The sequence below is a fragment of the Belonocnema kinseyi genome, chromosome 3 (assembly GCF_010883055.1).
Source record: "Belonocnema kinseyi isolate 2016_QV_RU_SX_M_011 chromosome 3, B_treatae_v1, whole genome shotgun sequence".
NCBI lineage: Eukaryota > Metazoa > Arthropoda > Insecta > Hymenoptera > Cynipidae > Belonocnema > Belonocnema kinseyi.
Genome location: NC_046659.1, coordinates 135,364,149 through 135,386,853, shown reverse-complemented (window position 1 = coordinate 135,386,853; position 22,705 = coordinate 135,364,149).

Sequence of the window (22,705 nt, the reverse complement as noted above, 5' to 3'; positions counted from 1 at the left end):
CACGATTAAAACTGGGGAAAAGTATAAGAAGAGGTACATGTTGAAAAAAGAAAAAAAAACCGAAAGTGCAGAATATATCAATAAGAAAAGAAAACACGGGGTTTATGTATAAAAAGGTGCAGTAGAGCAATTGGAGATCAGACAATTTAGAAGAAGAATTTCTTGAGATGTTTAGCGGGCGAATTTAAAGATTTAATATGCTCCTAAGAATTTTAAATTACATCAACGGATTTATATTGGACTGAGGAAAATCTGATTCTTAGTGAGCGATTCGATTAACAATTTAACTAGGCTGTTCGGGACAGCCTGCGAGCTTCTGCGAAACATGGAAATGACTGATAGTACTTGAATAAAGAATTAAAAATTAAATGCAGTTGACCTGACAAATTAGTTTTTCAACGTTTATAATTTGTAGAGTTTAAAGATTCAGGTTTAGTTTCAAAAATATAAATCCACGCTATCATTTTCAATAAAAAAACAGTCAATGAGATTTAAAATGTTAAAAATTATAACGTTTTTAAATACCTCGTTTCAACATAGAACAATAATTTTGTTGGGAAAATTAATTTTTCCTTTTAGAATTGTTATTCTTATAGATAAATTCTAGTTTCAACTCAGAATCGGTTAAAATTCGAACATTTTCTGTTCGAATCCGGAATTGTAATACTTTTTGAAAATTCACTGTTTCAACTTTGATTAAAAATTTTTTGTAAAAATCCCGGTTCTCCTTCATAATTTTAATTTTGTTGAAAATATCCCCTTTAAACTTCGAATTAGAATTCATTCTATTTAAAAATTCTCTATTCCAGCTACTAATCGAATTATGTATAAACGCTGATGATAAAAACGGAGTATTAAGGGTCCTATTTTTTTTCTAACTGAAGAAAAACAAATTAAATGTATCAGTATAGAATTTATATAACAGTGCAACTAATTATTGAGCTGAAACTTCATTACATTATATGATATACACTATATTAAAATTAAAACACGTGATATTGTATTATTGTTTCAGCAGCGTTATTTCAAAATATGATACAATTCGGCGTAGAGCACCTACTGGAGTTCCAGTTACTTCTTCTGAGGTCAAAATGGTAACCTCACTGCTTTCCATGTTTATTTTGACCCGCTTCCTATTGCGCCTGTAATACATATATATTCCAGCTAGAGTATAAGTAGTCTCTAATATCGCAAAAACATCACCATCCGACGTTGACAATACAATTTGTTCTTGGGTTGGTATAGGCTTAAGATTATTACCAATTGCTCTCAGCTTTATTCGTTTATCTGCCGGAAAAGTGTATCTTCGAAGTTCAAATATCTGGTGCCGATTGAATCGGCAAGTAAGCCGAATGAATTGAAGCTGCTCAAGTCCATATCCACGGAGGTCAGAAGAAGGTAGCCTTGTAGGTGGAACCATGGATCTGATATGAGATGAATGAGACGATGAAGGAAATGTCGCATCAGTAACTCCAGCAAGAGGAAGCCCAGCTGAAGAATCCCGGGCTGAAGGAGATCTGGACCTGTTCCTTGCAGGAGAAGGAGATCTAGACCTGGTCCTTGCAGGAGAAGAAGATTGGGCCGGAAAAGGATGTATGCTAATAGAAGAAGAAGATCTAGCCCGAGGAACTACAGGAATTTCCTCGCCATTTGGTAAACAGTCAAATTGCAAACTTAACCCTGTAACAGGAACAAGGAAAGTACATTTCTAAAATGTTTGGTACTCGACAAGGTACGGCTTCTGGAAAACGTGTATCATACTGTTTTCATCGTGATTAGCTTCTCTAACTCTAGATTAGTCAGCCATGCTGATCGAGCCAATATTAAGAGCCCTGCGCGCTTAGGATTTACTATCACACACCAAACTCATAACGTCTGAGGAGAAAGGCCAATTATTTTCTTCGGAAAAAGTAGAGAAGGGACACAAATTAATTCTTTGCTACAGGATTATATTGTGGAAAGTGCTTGAAGTGGAAGGGGTTTATCTTCACGCAAGAACATCTGGCCCGCATTTTCACCTCGTAGTTGAATACGCAGAGGCGCATTTCACAGAGGTCATTGTTAGGACACTCTATATCCCTACCTAAGAAAGGGACTTGTACCACTGCAGGAATTACTAGCCAATAACTTCTCTAATTAAACTGCACAAGATCTTCACAGCTATCCTGAACGACAGATTCGTTCGAAGAATTCTACCTGTCTTGAAAGAGACGTACGAGCAACGTCGTTCAAGGAAGCTGTATCAAGCAGCCGAGAGAACCTAGCAACTCACATGTACTTCTGTAAAGACATATTACGCCAACAGAATCTACACATAGTTAGATGGATAAAGAGATTGATATTCTTTTGGAAAACTAGATTTACCATCTAATACAGAAATTATCGTGTTCCAACAAAGAGCTTCACTTTCCTGAGGGGCTTTTTTCAGGTTGACACCATGAGTCCTCTCCTCTTTTACATCATGCTGCAGTGACTATCCCTCGCACTTAAAAAACTTCTGAATACCTCTGCGGCAACACTAATCATCGTACATATAAGGTTATGAATTCCAAGATTCATCTGAAGTGAGAACCAATGAGTTGGTCTTCAAATATGTCGGCTTTTTAAATTTATCTGCTGATAATATGATTGCCCTTCTGGTTTTACTCTACTAATTGAGATAGTGTTACGAGCTCAGATCTTCGATTGTCAAGTTTAAGATCATGCATGTACAGAAGTACTCGTATGTCAGTTGATGCGTTCCGTATTTATACGTTCCATACTTTTAAAACTTCTGGGTCTTAAATCTCTTTATATCCAAACCTTTTTTTGGATAAACCTTACGTTCCTGCAGATTGTAAAGATTTTATGCTAAAAATATTCAGGAAACATGAGATTTGATCTTAATATCAACATCAAAAGTCAGTGAAGTGAACTAGTCGATGTGGGTGTCTCAAATCTAAAAGCTTAAATAAAATAGCAGACATCAAAAAAATCCAACAAAATATTCGAGACAAAAAACTTAACGGAAACTTTCGAAGAAATGTTGAAGATAACACAGAAAGAACAAGGTGTTAATCTAACGCTAATTTCAGGGTAATAATTCCCTGCAGAAAACATTAGTCTTTCTGGTGTAAATCCTACCAGTGCACAAGGTACTGTTACCCTCGGACCTGGGGTATGAAACGTCATCTGGTGTCAATTGTTCTTAAGGTTCTGCTGCGAAACCAATAGATGATACCTTTAAACCCCAACTTTTGGCAAGACAATCCCCATCCGGAAATTAGCTGCAACAAAATATATCCCATAGTTTTTACTGTAAAACGTTTTTCGAAAGATTTAACGTTTTTTTCCTCAGATGATCCAGATTTCATTCAGGATTTTAGTGTTTTATCTATGCCTGCCAGGACACTAAAGTTAAAGGGCGTTAGAGAACATCTGAAACGTTAAATCAATTTGATAAGAGTTAAAAAATTTATTCTATCGATAATTTTAAAGCACCTTCCCGGATTCAAATTGGGATAGAATGCAGATAAATGCTGAATATTTGTTATTCGCTAAACCTCAAAAACGTTTGTAAAAGTAGAGAAAGATTATCATGTTTTAATATTAACCAATATCCTCTAGAATAACCACTTACGTTAGAACCAGCGAAGAAAATATCAACATTTCTTCTACCTACAAAAAATTGATTACTCTATAAATGCTGAATTCGGATAACAGTACAGGTGACTATTATTCTATTGCCTAATTGCTGTGCATAATATTTATTCTATTCCTTATGTACGTGTCTCGAATTTATTCTTGGGAGGTATTTCTATCCCAGTAAGCAGTTTGCGAAAGAGCAAATATTTTCGAAATCAATACGAAGATATTGGGTTAGTTTCAAACAATGAAAATGCGTTGTTAGATTCAGGAACTTGTTTGAATATTGACAACCAAATTGAATTAGAAAAGTGAAAATTTATAAATAAAGATGATTTTGAAGATAAAAAATTCAGAACATTCCACTCTAAATCTTCCTTGTGGAAGAAATTTTTGTCAAATCTTGTAAATAGTTCAAATCTTTTAAATCCTTACTTTCTTTTAAATCATTTAAATTTTTGAAATCCGTGAAATTTTCAATTAATAAGTTTGCAACTTGTAATGTGATAATCACAAAAATATTTTTTTTCAAACGAGATTTGTTTTTCATAACCAAAGAAATGTTGAAATTATTTTTCTAATTCATAAACGAACTGTTTGAAAAAAGATAAATCGAAATTCAAGGTAACTTTTTTTTCTTATCTCATGAACTATATAAGCCTCGAGCCTATCCTTGTATAAAATTTTTATTTTTATAATCGTGCTAAAAACAAACAAATTTTGCGAAAATTTTTATGAAGGTGTCTTGAAAGTTTTAAAAAATTTTAAAAATTGTTGCTAATGTCAGGGTGAAATAAGCCAAACGTTTATTACAAAAATTTGTTTTGTAAGAAATTTGGTCCAAACTAAAAAAGTGAGTTACGTCACTTCTCACGAACATTCAGTTTCAATATTTGCATCTAAATCCATCCGAAAATTGATTGATAAAATGTTTATCATTATTACTGTTTCTTAATAAGAAAAATAACAGGAAATTAAGACAATTCATTTCGCAATTCTTAATTTTAAATGAATAATTTTTTTAAACTTGTTTCATAGAAAAAAGGGCGTTTTTACTTCGCGGACTGCATGCGTAATTATTTTGTTTGTCACTCAAATTTTCAATCTATATTTCATAATTTGGAAAATAAAAGGGCAGTTTTTTTCAATGCGGTTCTTTTCATAAGACTTAAAGCTTAATCATTGTTTATTTTTTATGTTAAGGTTTTAGACCAGGCAAATTTATTAATAATTTTGTTGTTGATTTTGTTGTTGTATGTATGCAGTTAATGTAGTATAAAATTAAAAGTGTATTTAACTGACGGGTTATCTAAAAGCTTTTTTTATATTTTATGATTTCTGAGGTTTTCAAGTTTTCAGTGAAACACAAAATATTTTTAAGAATGGTATAAAATTTTTATAGAATTTTAAAAGATTAGGCAATATTTTTAGGAATTTCGATATATCTTTTTGGCTTCAAATATTTGACCAAATTTGAAAAATTTTACAGAATGATATAATTCAGATTACGGCAGACAAATTATTATTTTTGGAAACCTCAAAAGCGTTTGTAAAATATAGGTATATCATTTCATTAGTGTATTTACCAATAGAATGAAGGATAACCGTTAATGATATGACAAGAATTGAAAGGTTCCTCATTTTTCCTTACTCAGGAAAAAAACTGGTTAATGTATTAATAAAGAATTTCCTTTGCTGTTCAGCTAAGTACTATTCTTTCACTTTATTAGATTCTATAAGTCATACTTCATTGCTTATATCATGAATGATATATAACTGCAGCATGTCCTTGTGAGATATGTGTATTTAACTAATATACACAAAGAACAAAAACACGTGATTCTGACGTCATTCAGGGTGTACGTTTGATTTATAATTTACTGAAAATTTTCCAGACCACCAGTTTCTTTCTCCACCTAAAAATGAGAAAAAAATTGTGAAAATTCAAAGCTGACTAGATCCGACTATTGGCCATTGTTATGAAAATATTTTATTTGATGTCAAAGAAAAGCAGGTACACATATTTTAAGCAAAAAGCTCACCTCACACATATACTCATTACTCACTGAAATGAGAATTTGAATAGCATTATCAAATAATGATAAACTTCATATGTGAAAATATTATATTCGCATATCCAGTAAAATTCTAGAGCTTGCGGTCAATTAAGTAAAAGAAAATTATTGTGATCCAAGAAATTAAAATACTAATCGATGCCTAGAACGCTGAGACGTTGATTTGAGATGGAGAAAAAAGTGATGAAAAAGTTTATATTCCACGTGATGTATAACGAATTTTGAACTAGTCTTATCAAAAAGAAAAATCGACAGAAAGAATTACCAGAAAATACTATCAGCTTAGTTATTTTGGCTCAATAGATTGCGTGAATCTTTCACAATTAAAATCATATACGTTATCATTTATCAAACTTCATAATAAATTCATTTTATATTTTCAAGATATAAACGATATAAACGAAGACGCTAGCATAAATATTTCTAGTGACTTGTTTAAAAACTGTAGAAAAACTAAATGTCTCTCCTTAAAAATAATCTTGAACGACGTTTTTTTTAGCTTCTGCCCGGACATAACAATGCAACCTTATAATTTGTACATTTTTTAGGGTAATATCCTTTGTTTGTTGCACATTACCATGTTTCTTAGTTAACTCGAAAATGTTGTAAAAGAACATGGGGTTAGGTGGATTTCTATTAACTTGATTTGCTTATTTGGCTATTGACTGTCTAATATCGTCTCCCAATATTCTTATTTGAGAACGACTATTATTTTTTTAGGATAGTTTTTCAGAACATACCAGGAAAAGATCAGTTTAGCCATTGCGTTGACAGGACTTAGTCTTGGTTAACAAACTTCAGTTCATGTCCATCCTAGACTATGTCTGTCCAGAGTATAATTGAAAGCTACATTAAGGGGCTTCTTCGTCTAAAAGGGTCTATAAAATATTGTACCTGCATTTGATACAGATAATCTGACGAATTAAAAGCAGATAATCCTCAAGGGAAGACAGAGATAGGCATATATATATAGTAGGTCCCTACTGCGTAGCCTTAATCATCATAGATATCTACTAAAAATACCTAGCTACATCAAGGCTATATTGTGCATCTTTATATATTCTAAACCTCCACATATGTCTACTGCGCACCGCATTGTACTTTAGGGCTGAACTGCGCAGCTATACGATCCCTGCAAACCGCACGAATGTACGAAGCATTCCTGCACTGTTCAAAGTTTTGCTGTGTAACACATTATAAGGTTCTACTGCACCGCCTTGTCTATTACAGTGTTCTACTGCGCCGCCTTTTACATTAGAGTATTTGACTGCGCAGCCCTGTACAGATCAGGACTCTATTAAGCCGTCTAATGTACATCATAAGGATAGTGCGCAGCTATATGTATTACAGGACTGCAATGCGCAGTTTTACGAGCCATGTATTGCATGATAAGATGACATCTCTTATTCGGTGTCGTAATGAAACTGCTCATCTCCTTAGGCTCGTTTACGCTGTTTTTTTCTCCCAATGAATGCTGGACTTCACACACTTCCCTCCAAAATCCCTCTGGAGCCTCTGAACTACCTCTGCGTCCGATATTGACTTCTCCGAACATTAGTTGCTAACCGTATTTTGTTACCGATACGCTACATGATATTGAGCAGTTTTAACTTGGTCAGTTTGCAATAAACAATATGCAATTCGCGCGATTTGTCGGACTGTGACAGTGAACTTCCTAACAGATGCCAGATGACCACAGAGTAATTTATTTGTTTCAGACAGGCTGCGAAAGAGTTTGTCTCGTATTTTCCGCGAATGGAAAGATATATGTATAACGCCATAATAAAATTCCCTTCATTGCAAGGAAAAAAGTAATACGAAAATTAAAGCAGGACTCGCCTCCTTTAAAATTTTTTTGATCTTCTAAAAAATTTTTATTTTGTTGGTCATCTAGTTTTGTACTGCGACTCTTCAGTTTACGAATGATTTTATGAATGGTTAAATAAAGAAATAAAGTTGAATGTTCTTATAGTTATTTTCTGCCCCATCAATTTCATATAATTTTTGATCAAATAACGACAATAAGTGGAACAAAATAGACAAGTGAACATAAATTGGTCACCCGATTTAAGTAAAACAAGTGTTTTTAATGAATTTGCGAATAGACTTTCTTATTTTTCTGGGTATCTGCGTTGTTAAATTCTAAGATAGCATTGCTTGTAATCAAACCAAAAGGAAAAAATCACGTTAGGAAGAAACCATCGGGTGGAGTCTCAAATATTTACGATTACACGTAGTTTAATTTAAATTTTCCATATTATTGGGACACATTATTTTTTTTTTTACCATATGTTCGAAAAAGAAACTCTACAAAAACTATTAGGCAACTGATTCACATTCGTACTGCGCCCCTTTCGCTCTAAAATATTTTAGGAAATAACATTTAAAGATATTATTTATGTGTGCTATAATCTAGTTAAATAATAAAGTTTTATTAATATGAGCTTGTTATAATTTTTTTTCATAGAATATGTTTATAAGGAAATGAATGAAAACTTTTGTTTGTTTTTTTCTTCAAGAAATAGCTAGGGCATCGAAAATGGATTGAAACTTTAATAAGAAGAATAAACTTACTTTTCATTATTTATAATTAGAAGTTACTTGTGACATTTTTGGCAGAATTCGCAGCAAAAGCAATGCTTTATTTTATTTTTACATTTACTTTTTAATTAGAATCAATAGCGGGGAGTGTTGCTTTAAAATGGTTTTTTCGATAATTCTTTAGGATTGGGCACTGCGTACCTACTAGTATTTCATTAAATTCTTCTTAAGTCGAGGAAGATAATCACCCTGCTTACTATATTTATTTTTGCCCGTTTATAATGTTTATTATTAGAAAAGTATATTCCAGAAAAAGCATTAGCATTCTCTAATATTACAAGGAATTCACCATCGGATTTCGATAGCACAATTTGTTCTTGGGTTGGCATAGGCTCGTAGGTGTTCCATTCTACTGACATTTTATTTGGTGTATTATCAATAAAAGTGTATCTCTAAAGTTGAAAAATCCAGTGCCGATTATATTCGGAAATAAGCTAAATATTTTTAAGTTTCTCAAGTCGATAATCAGATCCGTTAGAAGAAGCGAGCTTGGTAGGTGGGTACTTAAACATGGCAAGAGGAGGGAGCACTTGGGAAGAGTTTTTCTCTATAAAATAAGCTCTGGCAGAAGAAAAATCGGCAGAAGGAGATCTAGATCTAGACCTAGCAGGAAGAAAAGACCTGGCCAGTGAATGAATTTTGTCAACGGAATAAAAAGTTTCGGCACGAAGAACAGCTGGCGGAAGGTCTTTATCAGACAAAGCCATTGGCTAATAAGCCATTAATTATAGACATTTGAATTGCCGATGAATCTGGAAAGCATTATCTTACAACTGAAAGTGACGCTATCTGTTATTATTTTTCGTTAACTATATAGTTATAAATAATTTCAATTAAACCCATGGAAACATCTAGGTGCACGAAATATAAACTGATAAAGTGTAGACGTAGAAAACCTAAGCTATGCTACTACTGACTTTGTTGAGTAGAGGGAAGCTCATAAACCAAACTCTATAATGGAACGTTTTTCTTACTTATTAAAAAAAACTGGGCATACATAAAGCCTCGTCAAGCCTCTGGTCTATATTTGCTATGCTTTAAAGCACGCTGACATCGAAAAGAAGAATGGGTATTAATTTGCAGAAACGTGCACAGTGTTTAAAAAAAATCTTTCAGTTTACTTTAAAGAAAAAAAAATCAGCCGTGATTAGCAACGAGAATTTTCGTCATTATTTTACTAATACTCTAGATACTCGTACCATTTGCAAGAAAGGTTAAGGTAACGTACAAGTGATCAGTAAACACGAAATTGCTTTGATGTCTTAATCGATTGTTCAATATTTTAACTTAGTGAAAATGAGGAAGAAAGAGTCACGAAGTCAATTAAAATAATGTAATCACAAATTTCCAACAAAGGACCCCTAAGCAAATGTACATAAATTGGCTTTCGGTCGATTTTGATTAAACTTTTTAAAATTGTAGTTCTCAATATGTCGATCAAAAGTGTTATGGGACACAAAGTCCGAACATGGAAAGTTTTCGAGTTATAGCGGGTTAAATATCGAACCTTTTTAAGAAAAATTACCAAATTTTTTGAAAACTGCAGCTCTGCGAAAAAAATGTACATTTATCAAGGTCATTTAATGTGAAATTGTCATTTATTGCTAATAGTCAGCCAATAAAGACAAGCTATGAAGAGGCAATCAATATAGAACCCATAAAGGCAAGAAATGAGGATGACTTAGTCAATAGCCAGCCAATGAAAATCTAAATCAAGCTCATTTCATGCCTTCATTGGATAGATATTGACAAAATCCTGGACAACTCTGACCTTCATTGGCTAGATAATGACTTAATCTTGCTTGTGCCCTGCCTTCTTTGGCTGAATAATGACTGAATCGTACTCATGACTTTCCTTCGTTGGCCGGATATTGTCTAAATCAAGCACATTTCATACCTTCATTGGCTAGATATTGACAGCATCCTGGACAAATCTTGCCTTTATTGGCTAGATAATGAGTGAATCTCGCTCATATATTGCCTTCATTGGCTGACTGTTGACTAAGAAATTCTCATTTCTTGCCTTTATGGGTTCTATATTGATTTCCTCTTTATATCTTGTCTTTATTAGCTGACTATCAGCAATAAATGAAAACACGTAACACTTTTGATCGAGATGTTGCCAACTACAATTTTACGAAGTTTAATCAAAATCGACCGAAAGCCATTTCAAAAAAAAAGTTGTTAGCTTCAGAAATGAGAATAGACTACGTTTTTATGGTCAAAGAATCCGAATCCAAATCCAGTTCGGTTCCATTACGTCACATTTCGTTCCTAACTTCAAAAAACAGGTAAAATCGCTGATGTCAGGTTAAACATGGTTTCCGTCTATAAAAAGTGGTGATATTCTACGTTTTCCAGGTCGGTGAGTATAAATCCTTCGTCGTTGTGGTTCAATGACGTCACACTTTACGCCTAACCTAAAAAAAAAACTTGGTAAATTTGTAATTTGCCAAGAAAGGTGGTAATAAGGATGGTAGCAGACTTTCATTGGACATTGAAGAGAGAACATACAAAGAAAGAAGTTAAAAGAAAGCTGAATCCATCAGGCCAATCCTTCTAAAATGAAAGAGTGCGATACTTAAGAAGGGCGTGAATTGAAACGACTTGCTATGAATTCGGACTCGAAAACCAAGAAAACATAGTATACGACAACTTTGCATCGAAAAAAATACATGTTTTACATAAAATTCCTAATTCGCTAAATTTTTGAAGTTATGGACGAAGTGTAACATCGTAAAACCTCAGAGACACCGGATCTATACTCAGCCACTTTGAAAAAATAAAATATAACGACGTTTTATAGATAGGAATCACTTTTCACCTAAAATCAGCAATTTTTCATTATTTTTTAGGTTAGGAATGATGTATAACATGATGGAGCGAAACTGGCTCTATATTCGGAGACAGCGACCTCAAAGACGTATAGTTAGCTGATTTTGATTTATAGAGCTGACAACTGTTCATGTCTTCTGATTATTATCGAAGCAAAGTAATCTTTTACATCTGTCACGAAATAATCCATATCGGCACTAGGGTCCTTGATGACATTAATCACATAAACTCACCTCTGTTTTATAATCGAATCTGGAGAGCGTGGTTACTATCACATGAAACACTCATTAAATTAATTTCCATTGCAATAATTCGCTGTATTTTTTAAATTTCATTAATATTGACACATCTTCAAAAGAGACAGAGACATAGGGAGATTCCTGTCAGCATACAATGATGGCGGCTTGACATCACCGATAACGCCCTCATGGGTCCAAAGGCTCATTCTGAACGTGCACCGCCGTTTCAGTATCACAAAATGGAACAAAATTTTCAGTTAGTGACATTCTAACCTAAAATTTCGGACAGTGATATCCATTTCGTTAAACAGACAGATCTTTCTCCGAAGAGAGAAAGAAGGGATAGAATTGCAAAAATGCATTCCGCACTTGTAAATATTACTATTCAGGCCTTTGTTGCCTACTTTGAAGTTTCGAAAATTTTCTCGAAAAAGTCATATGCAATTGCAGTATCAAATACTGACCTTCCTGACGGCCGACATCTCGATCTACCCTAACCGCGACCGCGATGCCATGCTGCAAAGCTTTATATTTGCTGAATCATTTGAGATGTTTTTTTTTTTTATAATGATTTATTGTTTGCGAATTGTCGCACCGCCACAAAAATACTAACATGCGTGATTCGCTACGTCTTTTTCCACTGCACATATCGGGGCCGGCTGAACGGTTTTCAAACGTAATGCATAATATTTCGCAGTATATTAGTCTGAGTAATTGCGCAAAAGTCACAACTTTCTCTTTTCGCTTGAGCTGAGAAACTGCGTGGGGCTTTATTACTAGACACCTGTCAGGTAAAATATCCGAGATATTTTATTTTCTGAACTCAGGATACTTTTTTCTTTTTGTGGGCTTGTCTAATTATTTGTCAGATTTTCAGAAGCCAAATAATAAAATTTGTGTGTAAGAATAAAAATTTGTTTTTATTTGAACTGTTATAAATTATAAAATTCGAAACGATGTGCCTTCAGAATTTAGGAATTTTGAAAACGTTGATAGAAAATAAATTAAAAAATATTTCAAATTATATTTTTCGGAAAAAAGATCTTCTAGCATTGTTCCACTGGGAATTGAAACACCGAAGTTCCGATTGATTGTCGGATGCTTTCCCAATTAATCTAATAGATACTTAGGAAGAAGTATACATTTTCAAAAATAATTTGTAGAAAGACATCTATACTGATCTATAGTATGTACCCTGCTGACAATACAGATTCCTTTCAATTACTCGTATCATAAATGTAAATGTAACACCTGGCTTGAGATAGCGAATGTTTCTAAAAAAAGGATTTTCCTTTCTATCTCTCTAATAGCTTAATTGGGAAAGCATCCGACCGGCAATCGGAAGTTTTCTAGTTTTATTCCCAGTGGAGCGAAGTTACAAGATCTTTTTCAGAAAAATATAATTTCAAATTATCATCATTTTATGGATGTTACGAAATAAAAAACTTGAAAATTGCATAGATATATATTATTTTAAACAAAATTTGCAAAGAATTAAGAACTACAATTATATCTAGCGTCGAATAATTTTTATCGAGAAGTTATTGTAAGTTCTTTATTTTTCAGTGCGGCTCATGTTGCTACAAACTGAAGATATCCTGGAAAATCTATGAAGTAACGTAAAACTTGTATTCAGGGCAAAAACTGTTTTCTCCTATTTTCAAAATAATAAGAACGTTCGTGAACATTTTGATTTATAGAAGAAAATTATTATCTGATCCAACTTTTTTTTCTAAAGAAAGCCAATACAATTTCGCATTGAACTGTGATGACCGATTTTTGTTTCTTTTTTCTTCAGTTATTAAAAAACTGAGAAAAAAATAAATATAATAAATAATTCGTTATTTTAAAAGAAATTTTTATGAACAAATATCCATATCAGGTATTTTTTATGGAATATATCAAGTTTTCCATGAAATCGACCACAAATTACTTCGAAATAAAACCTGTGTATAATATTTGGCTACCACATAAAAATTAATAGTTGCTTAAACTACTTCGATTAACAAATGTAGATTTATTATTGTAAATCACAATTTTCTTAACAAATTTTTATAATTTTATGTATTTATGAATAGAGGAACTGGCTTTTTCACAGTTATTTTCAAAATAAACCGATCAATTTTGTTAAACAAAAACTAAGTCAAATGGAAATTAACTTTCTCTAATCAATCATCAATTTTATGAACTTATGGAAAGGAATTATAGCTAAGTAATTTCAATTCTATAAAACAAGAAAAAAAATTTAATTTATAAATGCATCAGCAAAAAATATTTGTTTGCTACATTGTTAATAAAAATAAAAACGTGAATCGTTATTAAACTATCCAGAAAGTAAAAAATGGCTTATTAACAGTTAATTACACACAATAAATTTTATTCTATAAAAGAGCCAAATAATACATTTGTTAATTAGGCTTTGGTAAACAATTATCAAATGTTATCGATTCATAGCAAAAAACCTTTACCAACTAACTGGCTAGTAATTCCGCGAAAAAGGCAGTATTTTATTTTCAAATGCATAAAATTGAAAAAAATGGTTTAAACAATTGTGGTTTACAATATTAAATTGTTTACTGTCAACAAAATATTCTTCAAAATCAATGAGTTAGTCATTTACAGGTAATTGCATCGAAGAAATCAAGTTTTTACATATGCACATAGCCAACTAGTGCATTTGTTCATTAAGGCAGTTTAAATAATTATTAACTTTTATTTAGTGACCAACGATAATACGAAGATTTTATCGGCAAAAATTATACGATCGATTTCAGAGAAAAAACTTGATCTATTCCATCAAAATTACCTTATATGGATATTTGTTCATAAAAATTACTTTTTAAATAACATATCATTCATTTACTTTTATTAATTCAACTTTAAAAATATTGTTGTCCATAAATTGTTCAAATTTGATGCGAATCAAGTGATGAATCGCCTCCAATCCCCAGGAAACCCTTTTCGTTTACCTATTTGCTTATAAAAAATTCAATATAGTTTTTCACATTTACATTTCAATTGGATCATCAGTTTTGGATAGTTGCTTTCAGTTTTCTAGGTAATTCTGATTGAATCAAAATAGCAAAAGAAATAAACGCCAGAAATCTTACATACTTATAATTACGTTAAATTAAATTAAAGTAACATTTTTTTACGTCAGTAAGTGCGTCCTGGACTGAAGTTCACACTCGTTTTACCTTCTTTATTTTAAAACTTCGCGTGATTGGGCGATGCGGACCTACTGGAGTATCACTGATTTCATCTGGAGTCAAAAATGTTACCCTGCTGCTTTCCATGTTTATTTTCACGCGTCTATAATGAGTTTTATAAGACAGATATATTCCAGCAAGAACATCAGTTTTTTCTAGTATTGCAAAGACATCACCATCGGATGCTGTCAGAACAATTTGTTCATGGATTGGCAGAGGCTTGGGGATATTATGACGTACTGTCAATTTAATTGGTGTATCTGCAGGAAATGTGTATCTTCGTAAAACAAATATTCGGCTCTGATTCATTTTAGAAGTCAGCTCAATAAATTCAAGATCATGAAGTTCATATCCACGTCCGCGAGAAGAAGGAAGTCTAGTAGGTGGAACCATGAACGTGTCGGAAGTAGTAGGCCTTGAAGACGAAGCCCTGTCAAGAGTACAGGGTCTGGCGGGTAATAACCCGACAGGAGGAGACATAGACCCGGACCAGGCAGGTGGAGAAGAATGCCTGACCGGAGAATAATTGGAGTCATTAGGGTTTTCCCTCTTGTATAAGGACTCGAAACTTAACTCTGAAACAAGAAACAGAGGATCAGAGGAAACAGTCCTAGTAGCTCTCGCAATTGGTACTCTGAGCATTCTTAAATATTAGGTGGTCGAAAAATTTGAAAATATATTTGCATTTTTTAGTTCAACCAATAAAGAGAATGGATATGGAAGTTTAAAATTAGTATTTAGTTTTAGTGACGTATGTATTCAAAGTCCTGCGCTTATTAATTGACTATACTACTCTGAAGGGTCTAGTAATCACCTAAATAGCTGTTCAGACAAAATAATATTGAAATAGGTCAAGGTCATTCTTGCAGTAACTTTTAACGATAAATCCAAAGCAGACCTTCAATTTGACCTTGAACTTGGCCTTCAAGGCTATTTCAAGTTCAAATTTGTGTTTTCAAATGGGAACCCCTATTTTTTACATCGGCAGTCGAAAGGGCGAGAAACTTTACGTTTAAATGTGCACTGTAGTCAACGGTTAGGTGTAACTTTGCAGGTTAGCTGAAGGTTATCTAAACTTGAAAAAGGCCCGACTTGGCTTTACGGGACAGCTCTATATTGTAAAATGATTTGATGAAACAAATCAATCCTTTCTTCGACCGTTGATCAGAGTTTCGAAGAACAACAGGTCTATATTTCCTCAAGACCAGTCTTGGATTAACTTTCAACGCTGAATCTAATGGTGACCTTTAATTTGACCTAGAATCGGAACTTTAAGGTCATTTCAAGGTCAAACTTGTCATTCTCAATAGGAATCCCTATGTTTGACATCGGTAATCAAAAGAGCGAGAAACTTTACGTTTAAATGTGCACTCGAGTCATTTTCCAGGTGAGACTTTGCAGGTCTGCTGGAGTTCATTCGAACTAAAGCAAAGCGCTTCCTGAGTGAACCGGACGGCTCTGTATTTCCCTAGGTCAAGGTCATTATTAGAGTAACTTTCTGATATAAATCTAATCGTGGCCTTTACTTTAAACCTCAACTTGACTTTCAAGGTCAAGTTCTGCACTAATATTCCTATTGCACAGTTTCTTTGATTGGTGGAACAATTGGACATATTGATGGAGAGCCTCGAGAGCCACGTTACAAAATAATTACTATTTAAACTTTTTTTTTTGATCCCTATGTACATGATGTGCTTATTTATTTACATTAACATAACATACTTGAACTAAATTACAATTTAAATGCTAACCAGCTGCGAATTTACTTAAAATTGAAACTGAGAATAATAACAAACTTAATTTCATAGACATAGTTTTGAATTTGCAAAAGCTAAGATCATAAGTAAAGTGCGTTATTATAAATTAGGCGCACTTAAATCAATGCTCCATATCATCAAGATTAACAATATTGTAATCAAAATTTTGGATACTATTTTTTTAATTTACAGGCGCTATAGAAATACGGTGTGCTTTTAATATTTGTTTTGAATGATTTAATAAAATGCTTCATATTTGTCCAGTACCGCAGTAAATGAAAGAAAAAAATATTTTGTTATAAAGAGCTTTCACCAATTACGGATTCTTTCTTAATTGTCAGCACTTTTATATCAAGTCTTTCCTCATATTTTTTTTTTTTGAAAAATTCTCGCCTTTTTTAGTGTTAGACGTTCCTTCTAAAAACGTATTCCTGATTAGACCTGCAGTCACTGAATAACAGTTCGCAATAAAATATAGTTTTTTTACTTCCATACTAGTAGACAACCTTAATATCTTTTCCAAATAATTTAGAGGCATTTTTATATTTCTAGGGATGTACTTTTAAAGATGAGAATTAATAATTTCGTTTACGATTACATGAAAATACAAAATTTTTTCATCAATTCAGAGCTGCGAAATTACAAATACAGTGAAACTCTTCAATAGACCTCCCTTATATAGGTCTTTCGAGAATTGACGCCCCGCTACAGGTAGGTGTAACAGGAGCTGCGCGAAATGCGAAGGGACAGCCGTTTTCAATCAGACGAGGACTCAGGCGTAAACAAACAAAAGCCAAGTAAAAAGTTATTAGGGCAATCTATATAGTCAGTAGAATCAAATTGTCCATATAATTCTGAAAAATATCTACATTTGTCAATTAATTAAGTAACAAAATTACAGGAATGTTGAGAATGTTTAATGAAGGGAGAAAGCAAAATATTGGCAAGATTTTCTTATTTTTATATAATCATAATGAAACCAAGTGAGGGTATACAGTTTGCATAGCTTCATTTTAATAACGATATTTTTTCACCAAACCTCGCTTACTACGTAGAAAGTTTTTCCCTCCAGCTAATTTTTCAAATTCTTAATATCATGAAATTAGAATTTTAAAAAAGATTTGCTAATGAAATTTCAAATCAGGCTGATAAGATTGTAGATACTTTTTCAAGAACTTGAAGAAGATCATTTATATCTAAATAAAATTGTTCTATTACAGTTTTAGTTTTAGCTTTATATTTATTCTGCTACTATTTAGAGATACTTTTCGAATTAAAATCTTATCGCTTGAATTATATATGTATGGCTCGTGCTTCTCCTTGCAAATTTCTCACTGTATAAAATACATGAATACATAAATACTGTAGAAAGATAAGCTATTCAGCAGCGTTTTGAGTAATTTAAACAGATTTCATAGAATGTCAACAACTTCACAAATTAAAAAAATGTTAAGGATTCTTAGAGTATTTTGAACAATTTACAATATCTCGGGCTGCTTTTAAAAAATTCAAAGGAATTTTAAAGAATTTACAGATTGATAGTTAATACTTGGGCCAACTATTCAGTTTGGTAGATATGGTACTGATATTTGGTTAGTTGGGATGACCATTCACTTAGCTGCTAGTACTAACTGAATAGTTACTGCAACTAATGGAATTGTTGTACCAACCTATAAAATAGCAGTATTAACTAATAAAATAACGGTGACATATCTCACTGACTAAATTTTTGGCTCAAATAATCATTTTTTTTTAGTGTAGATATGAATATTATTATATAATTATATTTACCAATACAATTGAGAATAAATACAGATGATAGGACCAGAGCAGGCAAAATCCTCATTTTTCTAACTGAAGAAAAACTTATTACTAAAGTAATGAAGGATTCCGTTAAAAGTTAACCTAAGTATTATTATCAAGCTTTATTAATGTATATAATATTCATTATATTACGTATCTGAAGAATTATATGTGCCTCGAGATGGTCCTCGTAATATGTTTGTATTTCATAAATCAATCCAAGGAGCAAAACTACTCATATATGGTAGATATTTTCCCAATGGTATTTGGAAAGTTAAAAAAGCGTTTGATTTATGTAGTTCAAAAAAATGACACAATTATGGGGCATAAAAGTTTTTGCTTAACACTTCAAAACTGTATTAGATTTTTTAAGAAAAATTCATTTAAAGCAGTGAATATTGACTGTTTTTTTCCAGAAACTTTAGTACGCGACTATATATTGTGACATGGTATTTCTTAACACGTTCAAATTAATAGACTGGTGACTTCTGATCAACATAATTCGAAGGAAAACTTGAAAAGTTAATTAAAAATTAGTACCAGGTCGAGCACAGATTCAACAACCAATTGTCAAATCGCAGGAGATTATAATTTAGGGTTTAGGGATTGTAATTTCGGTTGTTAAAGCCTTCGCCAGATAGGGTGGAAACATTTTTTTATTTTGCAGTCGTAAATCAACCACATACACAGCGTATTGCTGTCCACACAAACTCAAAGGAAGGAGAACATACAATAAAAAAAAACACGATTGCATGGGAACGTGAACCCGGTTGATTAGCATTGTGTCGCGCCCGCGGTGCAGGTTAGTGAAGTGACGAGCTGTAGACTTAAGGTTTATTTATATAAGCGGTTCCCGAGTTTGATTGCGGTTACGATTAAAGCCGTCAACGAATTAGCGTGCAGCAAGATCCGCGCTGATTGGACGAAGGTTGAAATCGTGACCGTAATCATAACCGGGAACCGCTCGTCTCACTACAACTTAAGAGCTAGGCGAGTGAACGGACTACATAAAATGGCGATTCTCTGTAGGACGCTCTAATATGGAGACGCCTTTACAAATTTTTGATCAAATTGGTTGCGGGTCCACATGCAGCTCAGAAGTTAGTAATAAAAGGAACTAGATTGAAATTATTTAGTCATAAACATGGACTTATTAGAGTAACATACTAATTTTAAGGGGGTCTGCCTGTCTGGAAGGAAGCCAACATAATTAATAACCAGAAAACTGAATCCGGGTGTGTGCCTGTTAAATAATTATCACGGCGTTGGAATTTTGTGATGTCTCTTATTTCGTCTCTTCTAATTTAAGATACGTCGTCACAAAGTTTAGTGTGGTGTTCCAATAAGTGCTCGTTCGCGGAATCTTCAGGTGTTCGTTGATTTAATTTAAGGGCATTATATTGTTGAATCTGGCCCCGCGGCGGGTGAAAAGAAAAATTGAAATCGGGCTAACCCTCCAACACAGCGCGATATAACAACAGGAAATTCAAGAAAAGTTACTGCCATTTTTGAAGACCTTGATTATAAATTAAAGCGGGCTTTATTTATTTAATCGGGTCGATTACTATCAGAACATGAATGATTCATTTGACCAAATCCAATTTTATCATCACCGAAGTCTGCTAGTCCGTCCTAGTAAAATGGCGTCATATTCTCGAAGCCGGTACTCTAGTGTAGCGGTTAATTTTATTGATGTATTATTTTGTTTTCACATTCAGGAATGGTTTTGTTTGGTGTAAATTTGAGAATGGTGTTATGTGGCCGAAAGCTGAGTCTACGCGTGAAGCAGTCCAGCATTGCGTCGTCCTTAAGCGAAGTTTCGTGTAACAAATAAGGCGACATGGTGGGCAATTTTGCCGCATGGCTCAGATACTTTTCCTGATAAATTGATCGGATGTTTTTCAATTTCAGTCGTCTCATCTACGTAATTTAATTAATAACTATAAAGCTTAACCATCCTCAATTAAAGGCCATAGTCGTAAATTTGCTGGGGGATTGAAGCGCGCCTTGAAATTTTACCGTTCTGGTTTTCTATCTACGGACGATATGTTAAATGATCGGAATTGTCAAAGTCACTAGATATAAGTATAGAAATGCTATTAGAATAATATTCTGTTTATGAATTAAAATGATTTTTCTTTTATGGGCGTATTTCCCTAATGTGAGGCTTTAATGTCCGTAAATAAAAATGGATTTATTTGTGACCCCTATTCTCAGTCGTCTTTCTTTTATACAATTGATTTGGTGTTTCTTCCTTTCTGAGTCTCTTTCTTACAGTACCCCTGTCTGTGTTGGGCTAGTGGGGAGAAAAATAATACGTAGCAGTTAGTAGTAAATTGAACTAAAATATCATTCCATACGTTTTGGTCGTTTCAGGTAATATTTTAATGTTATAAACAATCTGGCACCCTGTAGGCAAAAACCTAAAGTCGTTTGAAGACAAGAAGCTATTACATTTAATTCAAACTAAATACATTGGGAAATAACTTAGACGTGGCCAATGGCCTTTGAGTAAAATTTATAAGCTGCGACTTATTTATTACAATATTGAATACAAAAAAAATTCTGTTTGTCTGAGATTTCAGCGAAGTCTACAAATAAAAAATCAAAGGTCATATTAGGTGTGTATGTATTATGCTTGAAATCTACAAAATTGCTTTTTTATCATATCAAATACAATAATAATAAGTAAACATTTGAATATATTTGTTTTGTTATCATGGTTAATCATGAGTCTCACATTTTTTTAGAATTTGTTGCTTTCAGAAAAAGTTCTTTAGCCTCTCCTATTTTATTCCATTTTATCTTATAGAGGATAAAAAAGAACATGAACAATACGGTAGACAAATATGTAACCAAAAATATACGCTTTTTTCCCGGAGCTATCAAGTCCAAAGAAACTACTAAAAAATTTTTTTATTAGGGGTTATCAAAGCCTCATAGTCCTAGTCATAGTAAAAATATAGACAAAAGTTACTTATCAATGTATAAATAACAGCTTGAGGTTTTAATAAATTATCGAAACAGATCAGTTTTCAATTTTTGAGAACCTAAGTTTTTAGGACTTAAGAACACTATTGATATCTAAATAAAAGAATTTTTATTCCTCTTTTGTAGTCAATCAGATGCATTAAAACTAAACATTTTAATTACGATAATTTCCTTATCCAGAGACGCTTATTAAATTTTATTATTTGTAACACACATACTTTGCTTTGCCTGATATAAATGCAGAATTTAATTGAATTCGCTGAGTAGAAATTCAAACATAGTTTTTTAAAAAAGCAATAAAAATGAGTATACTTGGAGCTTTTCTTGCTGAGGATTTTCGAAACTACTTATAAATGTTCTGAACTTCTTGCTGATGGTGTGAGAATAAGTATAGTTTGAAAATTGTATCTAAATTGCTCTATTCTAGCAGACTGCGCGCACAATTAAGAACATTGTTGGGATAACTATTTTAGTTAGTAAATAATGGTAAGGCTATTTAGATTGTATCTCGATCCAAATTTAGATTACAAATAATATTTTATTCATGCTACCACATGTTTTTAAATTTATTTACATGATGGTCCGATGGATTCCCAGTTATAACTGTTTCAGCCGCTTCACATGAAAATATTTTTTTATTGGGCGTAAGCGACCCACTGGAGTTTCGTCGACTTCTCTTGGTGTCAACAAGGCAATCTTTCTGCTTTCAATGTTTATTCTAACCCGTTTTCTTTCGTAATTAGGAAGTATACGAGTATATATTCCAGCAAGAGAATTAGTGCCCTCCAATATTGCATAGATCTCACCATCGGAAGTTACCAAAACAATTTGTTCTAGGGCTGGCATAGGCTCGAAGAAATTCATTGTTGTTCTCAATTCAGTTGGTGTATTGGCAGGAAAAGTGTGTCGTCGAAGTTCAAATATGCAGCTTGAATTTATTATAGAAGTAAGCCGAATAAAGTCAAGATATTCAAGTCCATGTCCATCTTTATCACGACCAGGAAGTCTGGTCGGCGGAACCCTGCACCTCGCAGGAGGAGGAGGATTTGCAGAAGTATACCTGTTTGAAGAACAATGTCTGTCAAGAGGAAACCCGTGCGGAGGAGACCTAGACCTAGACCTGGTCGGAGAATGATTAAGGTCAATCGGCTCCCTATTAGGTAGAGACTCAAAACTTAGCCCTGCAACAACAAACAGATGATTAACTGTTTCTCAAATCTGTGAGTCAAAACATATCTTATAATCTCAAATAAAATCAAAGTTGAATATCAATTTTTATCTCTGCAAAAAATTTCAGTAGACATCAGGGACAATTTATAGATGAGAGATGTCAGGGATTATAAAAATTCGGGTCACTTAGGCATAATTGTGACATTATAGGGAGAAACGGGTCATAACAATAGTAAAAAAAAAGTTAAGTTAAGCCAACTATTTAGTTAGTAAGACATGTTAGTGATATTTTATTAATTGGGTCCTGAATGCAATACTGACCATTACCTTCTGATCTCAAAAATTAACTTAGGTCGGGGTTGGAGAAAAAAGAGACCCAAGAAAGCAAAGCAAACGCGAAT